The sequence below is a fragment of the Lepidochelys kempii genome, chromosome 3, assembly GCF_965140265.1.
Source record: "Lepidochelys kempii isolate rLepKem1 chromosome 3, rLepKem1.hap2, whole genome shotgun sequence".
Taxonomy (NCBI): Eukaryota; Metazoa; Chordata; order Testudines; family Cheloniidae; genus Lepidochelys; species Lepidochelys kempii.
This window is the reverse complement of record NC_133258.1, coordinates 136,432,976-136,458,206: the sequence shown is the minus strand read 5'-3', so window position 1 is coordinate 136,458,206 and position 25,231 is coordinate 136,432,976.

The window sequence follows — 25,231 nt, the reverse complement described above, 5'->3', positions numbered from 1 at the left end:
GCAGAAGTGGTTCTGTTACAGAGTAATTCATAACGCACACTGAAGCCATATCTACATTACAGAGTCTATGCTGGCATAGCGCCCCTCCATCCCTCCCCCCAGGTTGATGCAGCATATGCTAACAGAAGCGGGAGTTAGGAGGTGGCGTTCAGCTGCAGAGGCAGCAAGTACCCGGCAGGAGAAGCAGCTCCAGACCACCCCCTCTGCTTCCAGCCTGGACCTTTGCTTGGGGGCAGGGGGTGGGCAATGCCCCCACAAACTATGCCCCTGAACTCTGGCCAACGCTGGTGGGCCCAATCCTGCATGGGTGTGTGAGATCGCTGGGCCCAATCCTACGCTTCCCCAGTTTTGCACCCCCCGCCTGTTCTGGGCCCTAGGTGGCTGCCCCTCTCTCCTTGCCCTACTTACAGCCCTGGCCAGGCCGATGCTCCACTGAGGCCCCACTTAAGTTCTCAAGTTAAACAGAGAAGACAAAGAGTAGACGCCTATCCTCATTTTACAGATGATTACAGGAGTTTCATATAGTTTAAGGCCAGAAAGGGACCTTTACATCATCTATCCGACCTCCTGTACATCACAGGCCATTAAATTTCACCCAGTTACAGGAGTAACTTAAGTCCAATAACTTGTTTGGTTAAAGTCTATCCTCCAGACTTGCTAAAGGTCATGCAGATAGTCCGTTGCAGAGCTCTTGAATTCCAGTCCAGTGCTTTAACAAGACATCAATCCTTCCTACTCCTGCTTTTTTTAAAAAAAGCAGAAACAATTATTTCTGAAATATTTAATTGTCTGATTAAATGTATTGATTGATTACCATGGTCAAAAGCTTATTACTCTGGATACTGGCAATCAAGATGGTACTGGGTGTTTACTCTCATTAGATTTTCAACTTTGAAATTTAGATGTGCCGAGGTAAGTTCACTCAATTTTGGTTCCAAATAAATCATCCAACTAAGTTAGCCTTTTTTCCCCCATTTACAAATTCTTCCCAAATAGATCAATTTTTAATCATCTACTCACTATTCATAAATGTTTGACAGTTCACTTGAAAACATGTGAACCTAGGGATTGCTCATGAACTGTTAGCTTCATCCAGTTGCAGTTCCATATTCATGACGTCTGATTGTTCACTTAAATCACATGATTTTAGTTATTCTCCCTGATTGGATATCACACCACAGTATGCATCCGATGAAGTGAGCTGTAGCTCACGAAAGCTTATGCTCAAATAAATTGGTTAGTCTCTAAGGTGCCACAAGTACTCCTTTTCTTTTTGCGAATACAGACTAACACGGCTGTTACTCTGACACCTTTTTAAATGGGAGAAAAATCATGAATAGTAAGTGCCAAATAGCCTTGTTTGCATGCAAATAAAAGGTGCCTGTTAAAAGAGCAACCATGTACCAAACATGTATGGGCTTAAAAGTAGTGCTGAGAACAATTGATATGCAGATAAAAACATCTTGATGATGCTGTATAGGGCACTAATAAAACCAGTTATAGATTATGAATGCTAAACCTTTAACTCGGCCTCTAAATCAACACTCAAAAAATTAGCGATGATCCAAATCCAAGCTCTGAGAATACCATGTGGTATGAGTATTATGACACTGTTCTGTGTGATGCAGGTAGCAACCAGAAAAATACTGAAATTTCACCTTTTGGGATAAAGTAAATGGAAATAGTGAAGACAAGAATACTAAACAAATGTACAAGGACCGTTGGGAATTAAGTACGCAAGATGTAACTGGATGCCACAAACTCCCACATGCTATTAGGGTCAAAAGTGGGTAAAAGACTTGAGTGAAAAGGCAGAACTGGAAGAGATTAAAATGTTTAGTCATGGGAAATCAAATTATAGCTGGACAGCTGTCTCTCCAATTGCGGGTTTAGAATTATACCATAAAACAAAGGGAAGAGCAGGACCATCAAACATGATAGGTAAAATTTATGAGTTTATAGATGGCAAATTGGATCAGCATTGCCAAGTCTACACTGACAGATCTAAAGATGACAAGACAGGTAGAGTGGGAATGGCCTTTTGTATCCCTGAATTTAGAATGAGGAGATCTATCAGACTGTCCAATTTTGTGGCCATTTTAAACAGACAAATTGGTGGACCTGCTGTTGGCGCTGACCTGGATAAGGGATGTATGCCCAACTACAGCTGCTATACTATCCGACACTTGGTTGAGTATAATGGCAATCAGAAATAGAAGCTTGGAAAGCAGGAATGACTTAATCAATAAAATATTGCTCTTGACTATGGAGATAGTACAACTAGGTATACATATAGTAATAGCATGGATTCGAACACACGTCATGATACCTGGCAGTGAACTGGCAGATAAAGCAGCAAAAAATGCCTTAATAAATGAGGAGGTTGATATAAAGATCCCTTTGAGTGCCCAGGACTTCAAAAGTCTGGTTAAGAGAGAACTTAAGAAAGAATGAAAATGAATATGGGCCAAAGAGAAAAGAGGACAAAGATTCTATGAAATATGTCCTAAGCTTGAGGATAATGTCATATTTCACACTATGACAAAAGAAGCAAAGTAACTATATTTACAGTGTTAACAGCTCACCGTGGCCTGAATGGATGGGCCAAGATGGCTTGTGCAAAACGTGCAAAGTTAAAGAAACAGACGACTATCTGTTATGAAAATACAGTGACAATTATACAGAAAGAAAGATTCTTTATGAAGAACTGAGATCCCTCAAGGTGTAAGAATATGGTCTGAGAGGTTTGGTGAAAGTACTGGGGAAGTGGGGTAGCATTAAAAAAAGCATGACTGCATTTTTTTAAGGATACAGGGCAAGATGAGAGGATATAAATTTTGATTATGTGAAAATGGTGGTAGGTGGTGGTCATAGCTTCACATGCTGATGCTGATGCACCATAAAATGACAGGACAAGAAAGAAAGAATTACCTCTGCACCATGTAAGTCCTGCTTAAACTTTCATGTTAAGTGGTGGATAGTTCATATGCTGCCCCTTTACACAAGAATGAATTTCAGCCTTAATACCTCAATGGCTGTTTCCCAAGGACTGCAGATGCATGCACCTCCTGTGTGAGTTTGCTACTTCTGCTATTTTTTTAATCCTGCATCTAAATAAGTCTCAGTCTGTGAACTTTGTCTCTTTTTGAAGTTGCATCACTCCTGGGAATAATTGAGGGGTGGTCAGTTACAGGTTTGACAGATGGTTCACATCAAAAGGAAGCAATCTTTTGTAGGAAATAAGCAAGTTCTATGATATTCAGGTGTAACAGGATACTGTATTAACTTCACAGAAGTGGTCTATTGTCAAGGTTCCTTCCCCACTCTGAACTCTAGGGTACAGATGTGGGGACCTGCATGAAAACCTCCTAAACCTATTTTTACCAGCTTAGGTTAAAACTTCCCCAAGGTACAAACTATTTTCCTTTTTCCCTTGGACTTTATTGCTGCCACCACCAAGTGTCTAATAGATATATAACTGGGAAAGAGCCTGCTTGGAAACATCTTTCCCCCAAAATTCCTCCCCGAACCCTACACCCCCTTTCCTGGGGAAGGCTTGATAAAAATCCTCACCAATTTACATAGGTGAGCACAGACCCAAACCCTTGGATCTCAAGAACAATGAAAAAAGCAATCAGGTTCTTAAAAGAAGAATTTTAATAGAAGAAAAAGTAAAAGAATCACCTCTGTAAAATCAGGATGGTAAATACCTTACAGGGTAATCAGATTCAAAACACAGAGAATCCCTCTAGGCAAAACCTTAAGTTACAAAAAGACACAAAAACAGTAATATCCATTCCATTCAGCACAGCTTATTTTCTCAGCCATTTAAGCTAACAGAATTTAACGCATATCTAGCTAGATTACTTACTAAGTTCTAAGACTCCATTCCTTTCTGTTCCCGGCAAATGCATCACACACACACACAGACAGATAGAGCTTTTGTTTCTCCCTCCCTCCAGCTTTTGAAAGTATCTTGTCTCATCATTGGTCATTGTGGTCAGGTGCCAGCGAGGTTATCCTAGCTTCTTAACCCTTTACAGGTGAAAGGGTTTTTCCTCTGGCCAGGAGGGCTTTTAAAGGTGTTTACCCTTCCCTTTAGATTCAGGTGTAACAGGATACTGTATTAACTTCACCGAAGTCATCTATATATAAAAATATAATGTTTTGAATGAGATAGTATAAAGTGCAGTGATGGAACTAAAAAGCACAGGACTGATGCACGACTTATTTTGGGGCGACCAGAATTAGTTGTATTGATGAAGCTGTTCATTGCCTGATGGTGACGTTTTGTTTCCAGCATAGGGCTTGTCAAGGTTCCTCCCCCACTCTGAACTCTAGGGTACAGATGTGGGGACCTGCATGAAAAACCTCCTAAGCTTATCTTTACCAGCTTAGGTCAAAACTTCCCCAAGGTACAAAATGTTCCACCCTTTGTCCTTGGATTGGCCACTACCACCACCAAACTAATACTGGTTACTGGGGAAGAGCTGTTTGGACGCGTCCTTCCCCCCAAAATACTTCCCAAAACCTTGCACCCCACTTCCTGGACAAGGTTTGGTAAAAAGCCTCACCAATTTGCCTAGGTGACTACAGACCCAGACCCTTGGATCTTAAGAACAATGAACAATCCTCCCAACACTTGCACCCCCCCTTTCCTGGGAAATGTTGGATAAAAAGCCTCACCAATTTGCATAGGTGACCACAGACCCAAACCCTTGGATCTGAGAACAATGAAAAAGCATTCAGTTTTCTTACAAGAAGACTTTTAATAAAAATAGAAGTAAATAGAAATAAAGAAATCCCCCCTGTAAAATCAGGATGGTAGATATCTTACAGGGTAATTAGATTCAAAAACATAGAGAACCCCTCTAGGCAAAACCTTAAGTTACAAAAAAGATACACAGACAGAAATAGTTATTCTATTCAGCACAATTCTTTTTTCAGCCATTTAAAGAAATCATAATCTAACACATACCTAGCTAGATTACTTACTAAAAGTTCTAAGACTCCATTCCTGATCGATCCCCGGCAGAAAACCAGCATATAGACAGACACACAGACCCCTTGTTTCTCTCCCTCCTCCCAGCTTTTGAAAGTATCTTATCTCCTCATTGGTCATTTTGGTCATGTGCCAGCGAGGTTCCCTTTAGCTTCTTAACCCTTTACAGGTGAGAGGAGCTTTCCCCTGGCCAGGAGGGATTTCAAAGGGGTTTACCCTTCCCTTTATATTTATGACAGGGCTCTATCTTGCCCTCCTTCCTCAGGCAAAACTCTCATTTGGAAGCTCAGGACTGAGCCCTAACACAGTAAACATAATATAGGTGAATCTCCTTGAGGGGTCCTTCATGGTGATTCCCTCCCGCAGAAATCTCTCCCATGGGAGGGTGTAATCTGCCCTTCAGAGTTCTGTGTGCAGTTTTCCACAACCCTTTATTAGTGATTTGAAAGGAAAGTTACATGAAGGCACAGAGATTATACCTCAGGTTTTACGGGTAACATGTAAATATGTACATGGACTGCACATGAAGTTATACAGTCAAATGATGTAAAGAGAAAGTAGCACAGTACACACTGGTATGTTAGTGTTGAGATGATATACAATATTTCATTTCGTAAACAAGAAGCAGGCATGTAAGTGAGCCTGTTGGGGACACTGGGGCATGGCCACTAGGTAACTCGAAGGGATGGAAGACCACGAGTGTCGATGAAGCCCCCTCGCACTAGGCCCCGGTGTCCTTGGCCCCCCCTCCTGCCTGGAGGCACTCGCAGCAGCTCTGCGTACTAGGCCCAAGTGTCCTTGGCCTCCCCGCCTGGAGGCACACACAGCAGTTATGCTAAGAATCTGCAACAATATGTTGCAGAGTCAGACTGCCTGAAACTAAGCAAGGCCAAACAGGGGAGATATGGAAGAACAATGCTGAATAAAGCAGCTTTATGTATAGTTTAACAAATGATACAGAGAATCAGGGAACTAGCTGGGAACTGGATTGGCTGGCTATATGGATACTTGGGGCAGCTTGCTATTGGATAAGTATGCTGGGAAAAAGGATGTATAAAATCCTGTGTAACTTCCTGCTCTGTTGTGCAGGATTTGAGATTTTATTCTCCCTGTACCTTTTTGCAGCTGCAAATAAACTTTTCTGCTTCTCCACCCCGTTGTGATTATTGGGTGTAGCACACCGGGTAACGAACCAACTCAAGCTGTTGTTCAGCCTCTCGGCACTGGATGCTGGCAACAGCTTTAGTTGATTCGTTACCCGGTGTGCTACACCCAATATGCATGCCCTTATCCCATCAGTAGGGGAGCTTCCAACCCCTCAGTACTCTGGGGAGGAGAGATAGCTAACTGACAAACTCAGTCTCCGGGAAAAGGAGGGATGGCTCCATTCCCCAGAAGGGAAGGTCCTCTTACCAAAGGGCCTAATCCGGCCAGTGCTGCAGAAACTACATCGAACCACTCAAGCTGTTGTTCAGCCTCTCGGCACTGGGTGCCGGCAACAAGCCTGTCTATAAAGAGAGTGTGGCATCATTCATATGAGTAGGCATTTAAGGCTTTTGATGTGGATGTGTCATTATTCCCTGGAAAGCCTGATTCATTATGACTTGCTGTTTTAATATTTTAGTTTGGGTCCAAGCTTGTGTGGTTGATTTGTGTGTGTGTGTGTGTTTGTGTTCTTTCCTGTGGTCTTAGGAGTAGGTCCATCTTTCATCATACCATTCCTGGGGTTATCAGAGTCGTGCTGTAATTTGTTCCATATCTTGTGTTTCTTGTATCTTGTCTAGCTATACTTTAAATGAAGGACTGTCATATGGCGATACATTTCCTTGCAGCTACCATTAAATTTTTGAATGGGTGTTCTGAATTATTTTAAAGGCTGTGAGCTATATTGCCCGGAATATAATAGATTAGATATTTGTCAGCCTGTGTGGTAAAATGTGTTTATACTACTGTGTATGTCTGAGCAGAAATTTTGGATCTGAGGGCAGTCCCCCAAAATATATGTGTGTTGCTGACTTATAGTCTGCAGACTCTCCGGCAGAGATTGGAGGAGGGGGGTGTTGGATTCATTTTGTTTGTCATAACTGTGTAGAAGAAATGCATGATTAATATCCAGAGGAGTTTTCCCCAAAAAGCGGAAGTGGTGGTGTGAACCATTTGGAAGATATTTGTCCCACCTGTTGTCTTCTGCAAGACTTTGGAAGTCTAATTCCTATTTCTCTTGTACAGCCAGTGACTTGTCTGTTTCTTTATTGTTTAAGGTTATATAATATCTGGCCACTAGTTGTTTAGTTCTTCCCTGTTTGTCTAAGTCTTCTCAACTCAGTTCCAAATTTGAACTTTAGTTGATGTATATTTTCCTAGTCAGCAATACTGTGAAAATATTACTACAGCTGGAGATAGTTATGAAGATCTGATCGCTCTAGTTTAAAGAAATGATCCACATGTTAGAAGTGACTTGGGGAGAGGAGAAGACTATCAACCAAACCTCCAAATTAATGAGGTTTTGTGTAACGTAACAGCAAGAGGCTGGGTTTAAAGACAGTACCACAGAAATAATGGTGGCAGTGTGAATTTTTCAGTTTTGCCACAAATTCGTCTGAAACAATATCCACATAGTGTCTCCAGATCTAATACTTAGGCTACTACGAAGTGTAATTTTAACATGTCTGAATACAAAAGACCTAGCCAGTATCTATGGAGACTGGAACATAGATTAATGCTAGCTGTCTGAAAGTGAACGCAGAGAAGACTGAATTCATACTTGTAGTTTGGGGAAGGCAAACAGAAGAAAACAGTGTGACACTGGCATACCAGGTGCCAGCTCATGAGAAGGCTCCAGGCCTCACTGAACACTTACAAGACATCAGTTGTGCTTAACTGTATGTTAGCATTATCAAAATAAATACTGAATGTTAAGTTGATAAGAATGTATTTAGGTTTTTATAACATGCTTGTAGAATACTGCATGTATTGTTCGCACTCAATTATATCCCATGTTATAATGTAACAGCAAACATTTGCATTGGATATACCCCTGTAACTAATTAACCTGTCAAATGAGAAAGAAGCTGTGTGTAATGCAAATGATGGTCTCTTGCAAGAAGATGTTCAATACTTTTCATTAAACACCAGTGTGCAAAATCAAAGATCAAAGACTTTATTAAGTGCTTTCCTCTTCCTCCCCTCCATGAAGAAGGGACCTGTATGAACACTGTTGCTGTCAAATTGGGTTCTGTGAGAAGAAGCTATAAATATGGATACAAGGAAAAATTCTTCATCTCTGGACTGTTTGGATTCTAACAGGGCAGAATAATCCAACGAGAATAAGGAGATCCCCAGAGTTACTCGGGATAGACCTAAAAGACTTTTGGGAAACTGGCAAATTACTACATCTCTGCTACCTTTTGAAATTATAGACTGTGACTCACCTACATATATATTTTTACCAGCTTTCACCTCTCAATAATTATCATTCCTTTTTCTTAGATAATAACCCTTTACTTAGTTTACTGTAGAATTGGCTATATTTGAAGTGAGATCTAGAATGCAAACTGAGCTGGGTGAGTGACTGGTCTCTTGAGACTGAATATTTTATGATTTGTGGAGTGACTATTTATCACATAGTTCAGCTTGCCTGCGTGACAAGATAGACTGGAGTATCTAAGGGGACTCTCCATGACTCCATTATAAGACTATTTCAGTACTTCGGGAGTTCACATTTGGTACTGAGTTGGTGAAATCTAATTAGAGAATGTACCACCAGTTTGGGGTGTCTGTCCTGCTTTTGAAAGTCTGCCCTGAGATAGGCACTCATGGTCATGAGCCACTCCAGACAGCCTGACAAAGTGGTGATTATATTTTCACCCTTGATTGAAGTCAAGTCTGCCCATCACTTGTTACTCAGGATTGCAGTTTGAGGGTCTTAAATCTCTAGCTAAGATTTCCAAGTAGCAATGGTTGGAAAGACCACGTTTAGCATTTGCACCTGGGAAGAAGGTTGCGATTTTTTTTTAACAGCTGCAGGTCTTGCCACAGTTATCTGCCTACAAGCTAGAGACTGAATTACTTTAATGTGCTCTACATGGAGCTTCATCTTAAAACTATTAGGAAATTGTTGAATATGGATGCCTGCTCATTAAGTGGTTTTCGTAATAGGGAGCACATTAGCATCCCAGTGCTCCATTATCTGCTCTGGCTGCATTACCAACTTAATTTTAAGGATTTACAAAGTCCTAAATCATTTTGGTCCTGGTTACCAACCATCTCTCTGCTCCTGTGACATTATATCATGTATGACCAGGGAGGCATTCAAGCTAACATACCCTGATTTAAATAGAACGGGGTGGGACAGGATGAACTCATTGATGGCTCCAGGGTCCAAAATATTGGAACAAAGCCAGGATTTGGTGATGTTCAGGTCATGCTACCAGCTGCATTTTTCCCCTAGTATTTTCCAGGGACAGGTGAGGTGAGAGAGAGAAATGTGATTGGGAAAGAGCTGAATGTGGGGAATAACATTTTGTAGGGTGGATGTGAGGATGTCCTTCTGAGATAATGAGTTTTTTCTAACTTACTTACAGCAGCCAGAACAGTGAACTCTATTATACCTGTCAATAAATAAATATCAAGGAGACAAAACCCATGCACTATGTAAGTCTCACCTAAGCCCTCAGATAAAAGCCCTCAGGAGCTCTTTTTTTTGCTTGGTAAAATTTAAGCTTAAATTTGACAAACAAATAAAGCTTCTGGTTCACAGATTGTATGGGATTGGTCCTCCCGGTTTTGTTTAACCAAATAGCAATTGGCATCCTAGAAACCCAAGTCTTCTTCAGCTACAGTTGCTCTGTTAGTAATTCTATTCTACCAATGGGAAATAATAAGTTATCCTTAACAGCAGGAATCCTCTGTCCACCTGAATCTAGGATAACTAATACTGTATGTATTATTCAACAAGTTTTTCAGTGAAAATACTGGAATGAATGTTGAGCAGCATATTGCATGCTTCTTCCCCTACTGTATATAACCACCTATTAGTTTTTCATCAAAGAGCATATACAGTAGTTATGGCCCTGTAAGACTATTGTTCATTAACCCAACAGAGGACAAAAAAATGTCCATTTAAATTCTGATTAATTCATCAAAATAGTAACAGTGCTTAGCATATCATAGTCCTTTAGATATTTAATATACTACACAAACATTAGCTCTAGGGTGACCAGATACCAAACGTGAAAAATCAGGACTCTTTTATGGGGGAGGATATAATTGTGTATATAACACAAAACCCCTAATACTGGGACAGTCACAATAATATTGGCAAAAAGAACAGGAGTACTTGTGGCACCTTAGAGACTAACAAATTTATTTGAGCATAAGCTTTCATGGGCTACAGCCCACTTCATCGGATGCATGCAGAGGAAAATACAGTAGGAAGATTTTATATACACAGAGAACATGGAACAATGGGTGTTATCATACACACTATAACAAGAGTGATCAGTTAAGGTGAGCTATTACCATCAGGAGAGAAAGAAAACCTTTTGTAGTGATAATCAAGATGGGCCATTTCCAGCAGTTGACAAGAACCTCTGAGGAACAATACGGGGGAGAAATAAACACAGGGAAATAGTTTTACTTTGTGTAATGACACATCTGCTCCAAGTCTTTATTCAAGCCTAATTTAATGGTGTCCAGTTTGCAAATTAATTCCAATTCAGCAGTCTCCCATTGGAGTCTGTTTTTGAAGTTTTTTTGTTGTAATATTGTGACTTTTAGGTCTGTAATCGAGTGATCAGAGAGATTGAAGTGTTCTCCGACTGGTTTTTGAATGTTATAATTCTTGATGTCTGATTTGTGTCCATTTATTCTTTTACGTAGAGACTGTCCAGTTTGACCAATGTACATGGCAGAGGGGCATTGCTGGCACATGATGGCATATATCACATTGGTAGATGTGCAGGTGAACCAGCCTCTGATAGTGTGGCTGATGTGATTAGGCCCTATGATAGTGTCCCCGGATAGATATGTGGACACAGTTGGCAACGGGCTTTGTTGCAAGGATAGGTTCCTGGGTTAGTGTTTTCACTGTGTTGTGTGTGGTTGCGGGTGAGTATTTGCTTCAGGTTGGGGGGCTGTCTGTAAGCAAGGACTGGCCTGTCTCCCACGATCTGTGAGAGTGATGGGTTGATCTTCAGGATAGGTTGTAGATCCTTGATGATGCTCTGGAGAGGTTTTAGTTGGGGGCTGAAGGTGATGGCTAGTGGCGTTCTGTTACTTTCTTTGTTGGGCCTGTCCTGCAGTAGGTGACTTCTGGGTACTCATCTGGTTCTGTCAATCTGTTTCTTCACTTCAGCAGGTGGGTACTGTAGTTGTAAGAATGCTTAATAGAGATCCTGTAGGTGTTTGTCTCTGTCTGAGGGGTTGGAGCAAATGCGGTTGTATTGTAGAGCTTGGCTGTAGACAATGGATAGTATGGTGAAAGCTGGAGGCATGTAGGTAAGTATAGCAGTCAGTAGGTTTCCGGAATAGGGTGGTGTTTATGTGACCATCGCTTATTAGCATTGTAATGTCCAGGAAGTGGATCACTTGTGTGGACTGGTCCAGGCTGAGGTTGATGTTGGGATGGAAATTGTTGAAATCATGGTGGAGTTCCTCAAGGGCTTCTTTTCCATGGGTCCAGATGATGAAGATGTTATCAGTGTAGTGCAAGTAGAGTAGGGGCATTAGGGGATGACAGCTGAGGACTCAGCCCTTGCCTTTCCCCAGCTTCATCCCTTGGTTTCTTCAGGTGCTTTCAGCAGTCTTCCTTCTTGGGTCGAGAGGCAATGGAGAAGAGCCCTGACTGACTCACCTCCCAGCCTTAAATAGGATTTACATAAGGCGGGAATCCTTTATTTCCAGTGGAAAAATACCAGCAGTGTCCAAGGTTGTACTCTGTACCAGGTGACATTATCACATGACCTTGCAGTGTTAAAGCCACCATAAGACAAGGTTTATTTGTAATGTCCACAGGAAGACATTCTAGGAAGATGAGAGATCAGCATCTTCAAAAACCTATTCTATTGTCTTTCCTAATGGCCCATTCAGGCTGATTGCCTACTATCTGGTTGGCATTCCCCAAGTACACACTCAGGTATAATTAACAAATTTATTTGAGCATAAGCTTTCTCTTGAGCATCGATGAAGTGAGCTGTAGCTCACGAAAGCTTATGCTCAAATAAATTTGTTAGTCTCTAAGGTGCCACAAGTACTCCTTTTCTTTTTGGGGATACAGATTAACACGGCTGCTACTCTAAAACCTGTCAGGTGTAATTGTTACATAGTCAATATTCCTAACTTCAGATACAGAACTAATACATGCAAATGATAACCTTTTCAATGATACCCCACATGACCCATGTTGCATAAAACATATCTTAGTTATGCCATATTCATATTACAACAATATTTTTATGAAGAATATGGGGTGCAGCATCACATACCTGACTCTAGGACTGAGACTTTAAAAACATACAGCAAATATCATAAAACTTGCAATAACTTCATGAGTTGGTGACACTTAAAGACTTTAACACAGTTTTATTTGTGTTTCCTCCATTCAATTAGGTCACCAATAATTGTAATTTAAGATTTTAGATTTCTGTTCTCTAAGTCCTCATCTTTTGAAGAAGAAACTTTTTCTCAAATCAGCAGCCTCTTTTCCAGAAACAAACTCCCAGTCCACTGTCTCACCAATCTATTGCTCTGCTGATTCTATTCTTTTGTTGTGTCCATTTTAATGTTCATGTTTAAAACAGTAGACCAAATCTCATGTTTCAGAATATCCATGTGGGATTTCTTCAGCTACCTTCTGATTTCTTATAACAGAGATACCTGTTTTCCAGGCATTTCCAAAAAATTATCTGCAGAAATTAGCATGTTCCAACTTTGAGCCTCCGAGTCCTCAGAAGAATTTCTGCTGATGACTACTTTATTGTGGTAAACAACCTCTAATATTCTGTTAGCATTCGGTCAAAGGTCAGAGGTCTTCTTAGGTAAAGCATTTGTTTCTCAATGTTTGTAGGGGAAATCTGTCAATAAAAGAGTATTCAAATACGGGTTTTTGAGTGGGTGGCTTTGGAGCTGTGGCAAAGCATATGTACTTTCCTCACTCAGCTTAGAACAGCATTGTCTTTAAAATAGTTAAATCTAGGCAAAATAATGGTACATTAAGGACCCAATCCTGAAAACTGGTCTGCACAAGTGGATCCAGGACCACATGCAGTTCACTGCAGGACTGGGGATTTCACAAAGTATTTTGACTTTGATGGAACCTCATATTCTGATGGAACATGGTTCCGTCAAACTTTTGCTGCCCAGCTCTATGCAACATTCAGAACAAAGGCCATATTTTAATATTGGTATGAGATAGTTTGGTAGCTCATCTGTCACAAATTCCAGATTGGTGGGGGCTTCTTGTTTTTTTTGTCTTTGGTTATATGCAATAATCTATTTAGCTATATTGCCTGGGGATCTGTGAATAGTTTAAAACATTAAAACCAGAACATAAATACTCCATCATATCATGCTCAGAGGACTCTAGTTTGACTAAAAATGCATATAGTCATTTTTAGTTAACATACTGTATCTGAGTTCATCTCTCTGTGCAGTCTAGAGTAGATTTTCAGGTCAGATTTTTAATCAGAATGTTTTCATATCTAAATAAAAGGTTACTCATCAACCTTTTTACAGTTTACTCAAGTACACTTATTCATCAGATGAAGGGGTGGGATGAAGGGAATCACTTAGGGCAGAGGTGGGCAAACTATGGCCCGCGGGCCACATCCAGCGCCCAGAACCATCCTGCCCAGCCCCTGAGCTCCTGGCCGGGGAGGCTAGGCCCAGGCCCCTCCCCTGCTGTTCCACCTCCCCGGCAGCCACACCGCCATGCCAGCAGCGCTCTGGGCAGCGGGGCTGTGCGTTCATGCAGGGCAGAACATCAGCCAGACATGCAGCTCGGAGTGGCATGGTAAGGGGGCTGGGGCCTGGGCATTGGATAAGGGGCAGGAGGTCCCGGGAGGCAGTCGGGGACAGGGAGCAGGGGGCGACTGGATGGGGCAGAGGTTCAGGGGGAGGGGGCGGTCAGGGGCCAGGGAACAGGGAGGGTTGGATGGGCGTGGGAGTCCTGGGGGGCCTGTCAGGGGGTGGGGGTGTGGATAGGGGTTGGGGCAGTCAGGGGACAGGGAGCAGGGCGGGTTGGATACGGGGTGGGGCTCTGGGGGGCCAGTTAGGGTCAGGGGGGTCTCGGGATGGGGCTGTCAGGGAACAAGGAGCAGGGGTTTGGATGGGTCGGAGGTTATGAGGGGGGCAATCAGGGTGCGGGAAGTGGGAGGGGGCGGATGGGGGTGGGGGCCAGGCTGTTTGGGGAGCACAGCCTTCCCTACCCGGCCCTCCATACAGTTTTGCAACCCCAATGTGGCCCTTGGGCCAAAAAGTTTGCCCACCCCTGACTTAGGGTATCACTAAACTATTCAGAGATGTTATTTTAACAGCTTTAATCTAGAGGATTGAGCAGGGATCATCCATGAGTAATAACAGAACAACACCTAAGTTTTATATTGACCTTTACATCAAATTGCTTTACAAAGGAGGCATGCATCATTAGCCACATTTTTACTGACGGTGAAACTGAGGCACAAAGCTGTAAAGTAACTTGCCCAAGGTCACTGACCAGGCCACTGGCTGAGCTAGGAATAAAAGCCAGGTCTCATCTCTTATTTCTTTATGTTTCTGTGCCCTCTACACTTCAAATTATATTACAAATTATCCACTTTAATGATATTACAAACTATTTGCAAAACAGTTATTTAATGCAAGGTTAAATAGACACAATTTGTCAGGATGAATGCAAACAATCATCAGATGGTGAAACAGGGTTATCTTGTACCTTTTCACGCTGACCTCATTATCCCTTGTATTTAGATAGATTTAGTGCTTCAGCGTCATTAAAAGGAGTGAAATGTTCTACTTAGTGATTTATTTAGAGGACTTACAAATGACTTTGTACTAATGTGTGTGAGGCTTTTCCAATTAGATGCAGCAAAGACTGTACAGGTTGATTAAACTTCATTGATTAAACTATCCAGAGAAATGAAAATAATTAATAGGGTTAATTTAATGCTCATGTATATCTGTCATAAAGGTCAAAGTTTTCCTAAAATTTATTTGGGATCTGGACAATAAAACCTCAATAAAGAGTGTTTGTATACCAAAGCAAGAGAGAACTAGAAGACTAAATAGTATGTTTAAATGCCTGATAGTGTTTCTTATATTTTGAATAATAATTTCTTCCCTCTGAATCCGTATTTATCCATTTAAAATGGGAAATAAATATAATCCAAATATTTCAGGGCATAAACTGGTCATAATTTGGGGTCAGGAAGAAAAACAAACAAAAACAACAAATCATTTATTTGCAGAGTATTTTAGCATTTGAAGTTGCTCATTTATCAGAATATTTAAAAAGGAAATGTCAGAGTTATAATGTGAAAAGTGAATTGTCCCTGGGGAAAATTTTCACCGAGCTCATGGGGGAATGATGTGCATTCCCTTATAGCCTGCACACTTCCTGCCCCGTACCCTAACATAGATCCCTGGGCCTCTAAGGAGTCCTGTGCAGGAGAAGTGGGAGAATGCAGGCATGGAAACAACTGAGCCTCTTTTTACATGGGAAAAGCAAGATCCACAGAGAGAGAGCATCACTTCTGTGCATGTTTTATTTTTGTTTTGTATTTTGTGGCCCTTGAATATTAGATTACATACCACCTCTTCGAAAAGGTTTGCACCTGTGTTAAACTCTGGTAGTGATTCACTCTGACCCCTGGCAATATAAATAGGCAAATAGCAAAGGAAGCGAACTAAGGAAAAAATAAACAGTGACAAATATTTTTATTCCAGTGCAGACAAGTAATTCTAATGTACTGTCAGAAAGATGGAGAGATGTTCATTTTGGGCACTGTGGGGAAATTGATGTATATTAAATAAAGGTCACATATTGGCAGAGGAAAAGCATTGCTATTGTGCCTCAGGAAAAGTGGAAGAATAAAAAAAATGAATATAAAGGATGTCAAAATACATTTTAAAAAGTCATTTCATTGATCCGTGGTACTCTTGTATGCTGAAAGTCATGGATGGCTTGTGGTGGATCAGATTTCCAAAGGTATTTTAATTAGTGGGCACCAGCACAATCTTTCTTCTTAGACGACCCTGTATCCCATTAGCATTTACTCGAATGACAGAAGAGTTTTAGGAGAGAAACACTGGTGGCTCTGCTGTCTAACAGTTACCACCACCATAAATATAACACTGTTATAATGAAACAATGTATTGGTTTGGGAGTATTAGTTATGATGGGTGAACACCAATGGCCAGATTTTAAACCAGCAGGCCAGATTCTGATAACCTTACTCATGCTCTCTGTGTGTCTGACTATTGAAGTATTCATCCACAGAGGATCAGTCATTGGGCCAGAGAGATAGAGAGGATAACTCTGTAGTCCATCTGTTGGGGTGGAGGTTGGGGGGGGGGGGAGACTCCAGGGCCAGTTCACCTGCTCCAGTCACTCTTTCTTTATTGATCCACAGTGCAAAAGCTTCAACTGAAGAGACTGAAGGAGCCCCAAATCAACATATCCCATAGCTCAGTGGTTAGAGCACTCACCTCAGAGGTGGGAGACCCTGTTCAAAGACTCTGGCAGAGATGGAGGAAGTGAACCTGGGTCTCTTACATCCCAGTCAAGTGTTCTAGCCACTGGGATAAAACCCATTAAATAGGCACCACCACTTCCTCCTCTGATGACCTGATTTTGAAGGGGACCCAATCTGGCAGGCATCCTCAGAGCAAGCCTACTGAATCAGGGCCCACATGTGACTTAGGTTGTGACACATCTGTCTACCTCTGGTTTGTCTGTCACTCTGGAGCAAAGGCAGGAGACAGGCCCCCAAACACCGACAGGGAGGCAGGAGTGCACATGCCCAGAAGAAGAAACTTAGGCACCTAGGGAGCTTTTACCCTGAAAATGTAGGTGCTGAGTGAGTTTAGGCAACTAGAGAGCTTGGTAAGAATTTTATGGCTCGCACTGGAGTCAGGACTGGGATAAAGGCTCCTAAACCCAAGACTTAGCTGCCCTAGTAACCCTCAGATATTAAAGTACTGAGGGTGATATAAGAACCTGCGCATACATTTTGGGATAGTTTTGTTTGAAAAAGGATGTGAATTCCTCCTAAATCTAAACTTAGTTGTGAGCTGGGGCAAAAATATAAAACTGAATATGTTTTGGGAGGCCCGAGACAGAGAAAACAATGTTTCTTTTCTTTTTGTTCAGCCACTGATTCCAGGAACTCTGAATTTCTAATAAGAGAAACTCATTTACTGGTGGAAGGCCTTTACAACATCCACAGTCCCCCTGTACAGGAGTGAAGTGCAGATGGAGAGGCAGTACATGGGCCTAGGCACATTCACATAGTCGGCTGTGGGCGTTGTGCCAACTCTGAAAAAGACAACATCGATAGAATCATTGGGTGGGAGAAGGGAAAGCCAGCTGGATCTGCATAAACATGGATCCAGTGACCGGAGACAGCTCTTTAGGGTTGTGAAAAAGCAACAACTTCTACTACTGCTCACGCACTGCAGTAGCACCCACATTGTGTTGTGGTCTCTCAGGCAGTTGCGTAGCCTCTCCCTGGGCTGGGGAACAGATTTAAAAATCCCCAATGCCCACAGGAGAGAAAAGTGTAAAGCTCAATGCCATATGTCTCCAATAGAGAAGATACAAACAAAGGGAATTGGAGAATATTGCTCTGTCTCACAATCTAGGCCAGATGACTAATTAGGGATGGGCAAACCAGCTCAGAATAAATAAATTGGCCCAAACATCACCCCAAATCAAAAAACAAAGCCAGAATGTTTAGGTAAAACTTTCTTCTACCTCTTCTAAAATCCCTTCCCGACATGTTGAGCATCTTCAACATCTATCAGTTTAAATGGGAGTTTTGGGTGCCTTGCACCTCTCAAGATTAAGTTCTTAATTCATATATTTGTGTTTTAAGGACATGGGAAACATACACATTTAGCAGATACTCAACTCCCAATGAACCTTAAATATATATATTCTGCAAAAATTGTTTCGCAGGTAAAATACAAGATCGGGTGACAGAAATAAATGCTGCATTTTCACATTTTTATGAGCTGAAGAGACAGATGCTGCCTAATTGCCTGAGTCTGTACAAAGTTGACTTAATTTGAGGGCCAATTTTGCAATAATTTTATCTAATGGATACACAGAGTGAACTGAAATCAATTAGCCTGTGTGGCTCTAACCATGCATTTGTTAATTTAGACTTAATTAGTGTTGAGTGACTGTCAATTATTTAAGGTCCTTCAAAGTACACAAGGAAAGGGATAATATATATGTGACCTGGGGAGTAAGGCCCACTCCACAAAGGTGCTTAGGTGCATAAACCCCAGACGTAGGCACCCCTAACTCCCAGTTTTAGGCTCCACTGTGATCCACAAAACTGCCGCTTATCTGCCTAACCCTGTAGATGCCTAAACTTATTCAGTGACTAAAAGTACCCAAGTCACCTAAGTTTCTGCTTCTGGACATGCACACTACTGCTTCACTCTAGGTGTCCAGACACCTATCTCTTGCCTAATCCCGAGCGTAACCTGCAAACCAGGGGAAGGCAGGTGGAGAAGTGCCTAATGGGACCCAATCTCCTAAGTTTGTTCAGAGGCCAGCTACCAAATCAGGTCCCATTCAACATCTGTGGTTGTGCCTAACTCCTAACTTTTATTTAAATGGTTTGAGTACTCACCTGGGATGTCAGAAACCCAGGTTTAATTGCCCCTTCTGTCTGTAAGGGAGACAAGAGTCTCCCATATACCTCAGAAGAGTGGTCTAGTCACTCAATTGTGGGATATTCTGGTTTAGAGATGTGCTTACTCAGTTTCTCCTGTTGAAACTGTTACACTCTGGATAACATTTAAAGAGTTATTGTATCAGAGAGATTGTGTTAGTGAAAATGACTCTATAGCCTAGTGATCAATACACCCAGGTGGGAGATGCAGGATGCAGTCCAATGACTCTTTAATTATTTACACACAATGGAACTGCTGAGCTAAAAGTTTGATGGTGGTTGGCACCACTACCACTTCCTCCTCAGTCCATTTTGTGTGGCATGAGGCAGGTGCTAATTAATTCTCACAAGAAATGACTTAGGGACCTAAGCCACATGCTTCCAGGAGAGGGATTCCCAGTTCATGGATCACAAGCAGAGATAGGTGCCATGCTGCAGCCTGGAGTTAGTCACCTATCTCTGTGACAAAGGTCATTGACATCTCCCATTGGCTTGCTTAGGTAGCCTTGAGTGCCGGCTTTTGTGAATCCCATTCATAGAATCATAGAATATCAGGGTTGGAAGGGACCTCAGGAGGTCATCTAGTCCAACCCCCTGCTCAAAGCAGGACCAATCCCCAACTAAATCATCCCAGCCATGGCTTTGTCAAGCCTGACCTTAAAAACTTCTAAGGAAGGAGATTCCACCACCTCCCTAGGTAATGCATTCCAGTGCTTCACCACCCTCCTAGTGAAAAAGTTTTTCCTAATATCCAACCTAAACCTCCCCCACTGCAACTTGAGACCATTACTCCTCGTTCTGTCATCTGCTACCACTGAGAACAGTATAGAGCCATCCTCTTTGGAACCCCCTTTCAGGTAGCTGAAAGCAGCTATCAAATCCCCCCTCATTCTTCTCTTCTGCAGACTAAACAATCCCAGTTCCCTCAGCCTCTCCTCATAAGTCATGTGTTCCAGTCCCCTAATCATTTTTGTTGCCCTCCGCTGGACATTTTCCAATTTTTCCATATCCTTCTTGTAGTGTGGGGCCCAAAACTGGACACAGTACTCCAGATGAGGCCTCACCAATGTCAAATAGAGGGGAACGATCACGTCCCTCGAACTGCTGGCAATGCCCCTACTTATACATCCCAAAATGCCATTGGCCTTCTTGGCAACAACAGCACACTGTTGACTCATATCCAGCTTCTCGTCCACTGAAACCCCTAGGTCCTTTTCCGCAGAACTTCTGCCGAGCCATTCAGTCTCTAGTCTGTAGAGGTGCATGGGATTCTTCCGTCCTAAGTGCAGGACTCTGCACTTGTCCTTGTTGAACCTCATCAGGTTTCTTTTGGCCCAATCCTCTAATTTGTCTAGGTCCCTCTGTATCCTATCCCTACCCTCCAGCATATCTACCTCTCCTCCCAGTTTAGTGTCATCTGCAAACTTGCTGAGGGTGCAATCCACACCATCCTCCAGATCATTAATGAAGATATTGAACAAAACCGGCCCCAGGATCAACCCTTGGGGAGCTCCACTTGATACCGGCTGCCAACTAGACATGGAGCCATTGATCACTACCCATTGAGCCTGACAATCTAGCCAGCTTTCTACCCACCTTATAGTCCATTCATTCAGCCCATACTTCTTTAACTTGCTGGCAAGAATACTGTGGGAGACCGTGTCAAAAGCTTTGCTAAAGTCAAGGAACAACACGTCCACTGCTTTCCCCTCATCCACAAAGCCAGTTATCTCCTCATAGAAGGCAATTAGATTAATCAGGCATGACTTGCCCCTGGTGAATCCATGCTGACTGTTCCAGATCACTTTTCTCTCCTTTAAGTGCTTCAGAATTGATTCCTTGAGGATCTGCTCCATGATTTTTCCAGGGACTGAGGTGAGGCTGACTGGCCTGTAGTTCCCAGGATCCTCCTTCTTCCCTTTTTTAAAGATGGGCACTACATTAGCCTTTTTCCAGTCTCCAGGACCTCCCCTGATTGCCATGAGTTTTCAAAGATAATGGCCAATGGCTCTGCAATCACATCCGCCAACTCTTTTAGCACTCTTGGATGCAACGCATCAGCCCCCATGGACTTGTGCTCGTCCAGCTTTTCTAAATAGTCCCGAACCACTTCTTTCTCCACAGAGGGCTGGTCACCTCCTCCCCATGCCGTGCTGCCCAGTGCAGTAGTCTGGGAGCTGACCTGGTTTGTGAAGACAGAGGCAAAAAAAGCATTGAGTACATTAGCTTTTTCCACATCCTCTGTCACTAGGTTGCCTCCCTCATTCAGTAAGGGGCCCACACTTTCCTTGACTGTCTTCTTGTTGCTAACATACCTGAAGAAACCCTTCTTGTTACTCTTAACATCTCTTGCTAGCTGCAACTCCAAGTGTGATTTGGCCTTCCTGATTTCACTCCTGCATGCCTGAGCAATATTTTTATACTCTTCCCTGGTCATTTGTCCAATCTTCCACTTCTTGTAAGCTTCTTTTTTGTGTTTAAGATCCTCAAGGATTCCACTGTTAAGCCAAGCTGGTTGCCTGCCATATTTACTATTTTTTCTAGCCATCGGGATGGTTTGTCACTGTAACCTCAATAGGGATTCTTTAAAATACAGCCAGCTCTCCTGGACTCCTTTCCCCCCTCATGTTATTCTCCCAGGGGATCCTGCCCATTGTTGGATCATATTAAAGAAGTTCTGTATTAAAATCACAAATGAGTTTGATTCCCCAGAGTTTAAATTCCAGGGTATTACTAATTAAGAGGTCTCTTGGTTTTTGGTACTGTTTCTCTCCCTCTATGTGTGAAACTTGCAAGCTGCTAATTGTGTTAGTACATTCTAAGACAGAGACTGTTCTCAAAGCAATTCACAAGAGAGAGAGACTCAAAGCAGTACTCTAACAACAGAAACAGCACCCAGAGACTCCCAACCCTTTTGTTGTATTAACAATTGTGATTAAAATAGAGATAGAGGATGTACGTGGATGGATGCTTGGTGTGGATAATAACTGAATGATCAGGGAGGTGCCAGCCTAAGAATCCAGTGTCCATCGGCTGAAGAAGGCGTCAAGTGGAAATAACCAGACGACCCCCCCGGAGGGCAGACTGGAATCCACCCAACAGCCTCAAGAATGGGAGAACCAAAGAACAAGATAACATCTTGGAGCCGTCAGGAATGTGCTATCTGCTGATTGATTCAGCAACAGCATGATGAAGCAATTCCCATAGACTGGCATAGGAAGAAATTCCTATAAAAATAGACTCTAAAAAGTGAGAACTTTGGGGGTCTGATTCTGCAAACCAACTTCCAGGAGCATCAGATGACCATCTGACAAGGCCCTGCTCCCTCCTCATGTCCAGGCCACCTGGCCAGTGGCTTGGCATGAGCAACTCTAAGGCTGGTAACTATGATAACAACCTTGCCGAACCTGTGTGTGTGGGTGTGTATGTGTGTGTGTGTGTGTTTGTATGAATGAATGTGTGAATAAATATGAGATGGAATGGAATGTTATAGCTATAACTAACTGCTCACTATGATTCTTTCTGTATTCACAATAAATGTGGTATTTTGCCTTTTTCCCTTTAATAAGATCCTGCTGGTTTTTATTTTATTGGTACAACACCATCAGTTCCCTGAGGTTGTCAAAGTCTGCTTTTCTCAAGTCCAGGGTCCGTATTCTGCTGCTCTCCTTTCTTCCCTGTGTCAGGATCCTGAACTTGACCATCTCATGGTCACTGCCTCCCAGGTTCCCATCCACTTTTGCTTCCCCTACTAATTCTTCCCGGTTTGGGAGCAACAGGTCAAGAAGAGCTCTGCCTCTAGTTGGTTCCTCCAGCACTTGCAGCAGGAAATTGTCCCCTACACTTTCCAAAAACTTCCTGGTTTGTCTGTGCACTGCTGTATTGCTCTTCCATCAGATATCAGGGTGATTGAAGTCTCCCATGAGAACCAGGGCTTGCAATCTAGTAACTTCCGTGAGTTGCTGGAAGAAAGCCTCGTCCACCTCATCCCCCTGGTCTGGTGGTCTATAACAGACTCCCACCACGACATCACCCTTGTTGCTCACACTTCTAAACTTAATCCAGAGACTCTCAGGTTTAGGTGCCTGTCTCTCCCCATGTATTGTATAGGAGCCTAGGCACCTAACTAAAGCAGTATGGATGGCAAAATTGTTCCTGTGATTTTTCTAGACACCTAAAAGTTAGGTGTTGCAATTCTCAGGGTTCCAGTGCCTATGTCCGTTTGTGGATCAGGGCCTTAGTGTCCTGAGATGTCTTCTGGGAAAAGGAATGCTGCATCTCTAGAGGGAGGGCACCTCATTGCTCTCAAGTGACCAGCTTCATTCTTCCCAGTAGTGAAAACCGATGGGCTCTGCTGAGAACTTTGACTATCTCACCTTTGCTGGAAGGCTAGTCTGTGGAAATAGAAGGACTAGAGGTAAATAATAAGGGAGAACTTGGAAAACTACCTCTACAACACAACAGTGAAATAGCTAATGCAGCCTTTGAGTACGTTTGACTTGGCCCTTTATTTGTGTGAAGCAGTCTGCTCTAGATTGGGTCTGTCTGGGTAATGAAGTAGCTATTCTAACCTTTTAAATAACAGCATTTTTCGAGAATGTAGAACTGCAGACTTACAAGTAGTTTCAGTAAAAATGCCATGGTTTTTGAGTAGCCATTGCTCAAGTCTGCCACAGATAGGCAGCTTGCTGTGGCCAAAGATGCACATAAAAACATAAAATCCTGACTGTGTCAGGCAACTCTCCTCATCAAGAATTCACAATAGCAAAATGTGGTTATCTATTTATCAGGTAGGTATAGGAAAAGAGTAATAAAAGTTGAGCCAAATGGTTATTTTTATAGGCTAGATCATGCCCTGCCCTTGGATGAACGCACACAGCATTTCTGCCACTGCAGTCTCTCACAGGGGCCAGAGAGCATTCAATCACTGCACAGTCCTGAGTGGAAGGGTTGCACCTCTTGTAACCATCCCTAGGGGGCAGAGAGGAGACAGAACCACCATGCCCCTCCCTTTGCACCTGAGCAGAGCACATGCTGCACTATCTTCGGGGGTACCACTGTGGCTAAACTGCTATCTGTCTAGGTAATAAGATGCCCTCCTTCACTGTAGTATCTCAGCAACTCACAAAAATTAATGAATTTTCCTCGCAACTCCTGTGTGAGGCAAGGAAACATTGTCTTCCTTTTACAGATGAAAAATGGAAGAGAGAGATTGATTGGCCTTATGGAAGTCTGTAGCAGAACGAGAGATTGAGATCTCCTGTCTCCCAGATCATTGTACTGACAGAATGTGAGACCATCCTTCCTCTCTGGGAAATTCAGCTGGTATTATGTCTTCTAGTGATTTCACTGTGACACTGTGCCTAAAAGACATGATAGAACCTTCTACTCTATAATGATTTGATTAAAAACAAATTCTGTTTTCATGGTATCAGCATCAGTTCCTTTGTATAAAGATAATGTTGCAATCAAAGGTATCTAATTATAATTGATTTGCTTAGGGTCAACAAACTGTCACATGGTTATTGTTAATCAGTACACTCATTTTCAAAGCTATTTGGCACTGAAGTTACATGAATGTAGGTTATTTTCAAAAGCATTAGTGAGTTCAGTGATTTTTTTTAAACCTTATTGCTGCAGGTCTGTTTGATTCCTTAAACCCCAGGTTCTTAAGGATGATTGCAACATGCCAAGTAAATCCCAACATCTTAACTATTATTGTTTGTATTCTGGTAGTGCCCACTATGTGCTAGGCACTGAACACAGACAGAGAAATCACAGGACACATATAGTCCTTGGTGTGAAGAGTTTGCAGTCTAAGGAGACAAGCAACATATATAGGGTGGGGAAAATATCAACCATTTTTATAAAGATTATACACATTTATATACTTTATATATATATATAAATGTAAAACAACCTCTTGGTTCATGTATATTTAAACAAATTTAAAAAGTATTTAGTTCCATTTGTTATGATTCTTGGGAACATACTGTTTCTGGGAGAGGGGAGGAGGAGTAGCCACTGAATAAGACTATGAATGAATGAATAATCACAGAAGTAATGGTAAGAGAAGAATAAGGAGAAGACTGAGGCACAAAAGCCAAGCAAGGACAAAATTTCAAGGAGGGAGTGAGCAACAGTCAGAAATGGCAGAGAGGTTCAGGAAAATTAGGATGAAGTAAAGTCCCTGAGATTTATCCAGCAAAAGGTCTTTAGAAACCTTGGTGAGAGCAGTTTCAGTGGAGTGAGAAAATGGACACTGGATTGGAGGGAAAACAGGTGCCATGTGGAGAGATTGGAGGTAGAGAGCAAATGTGAAGGCCCAGCA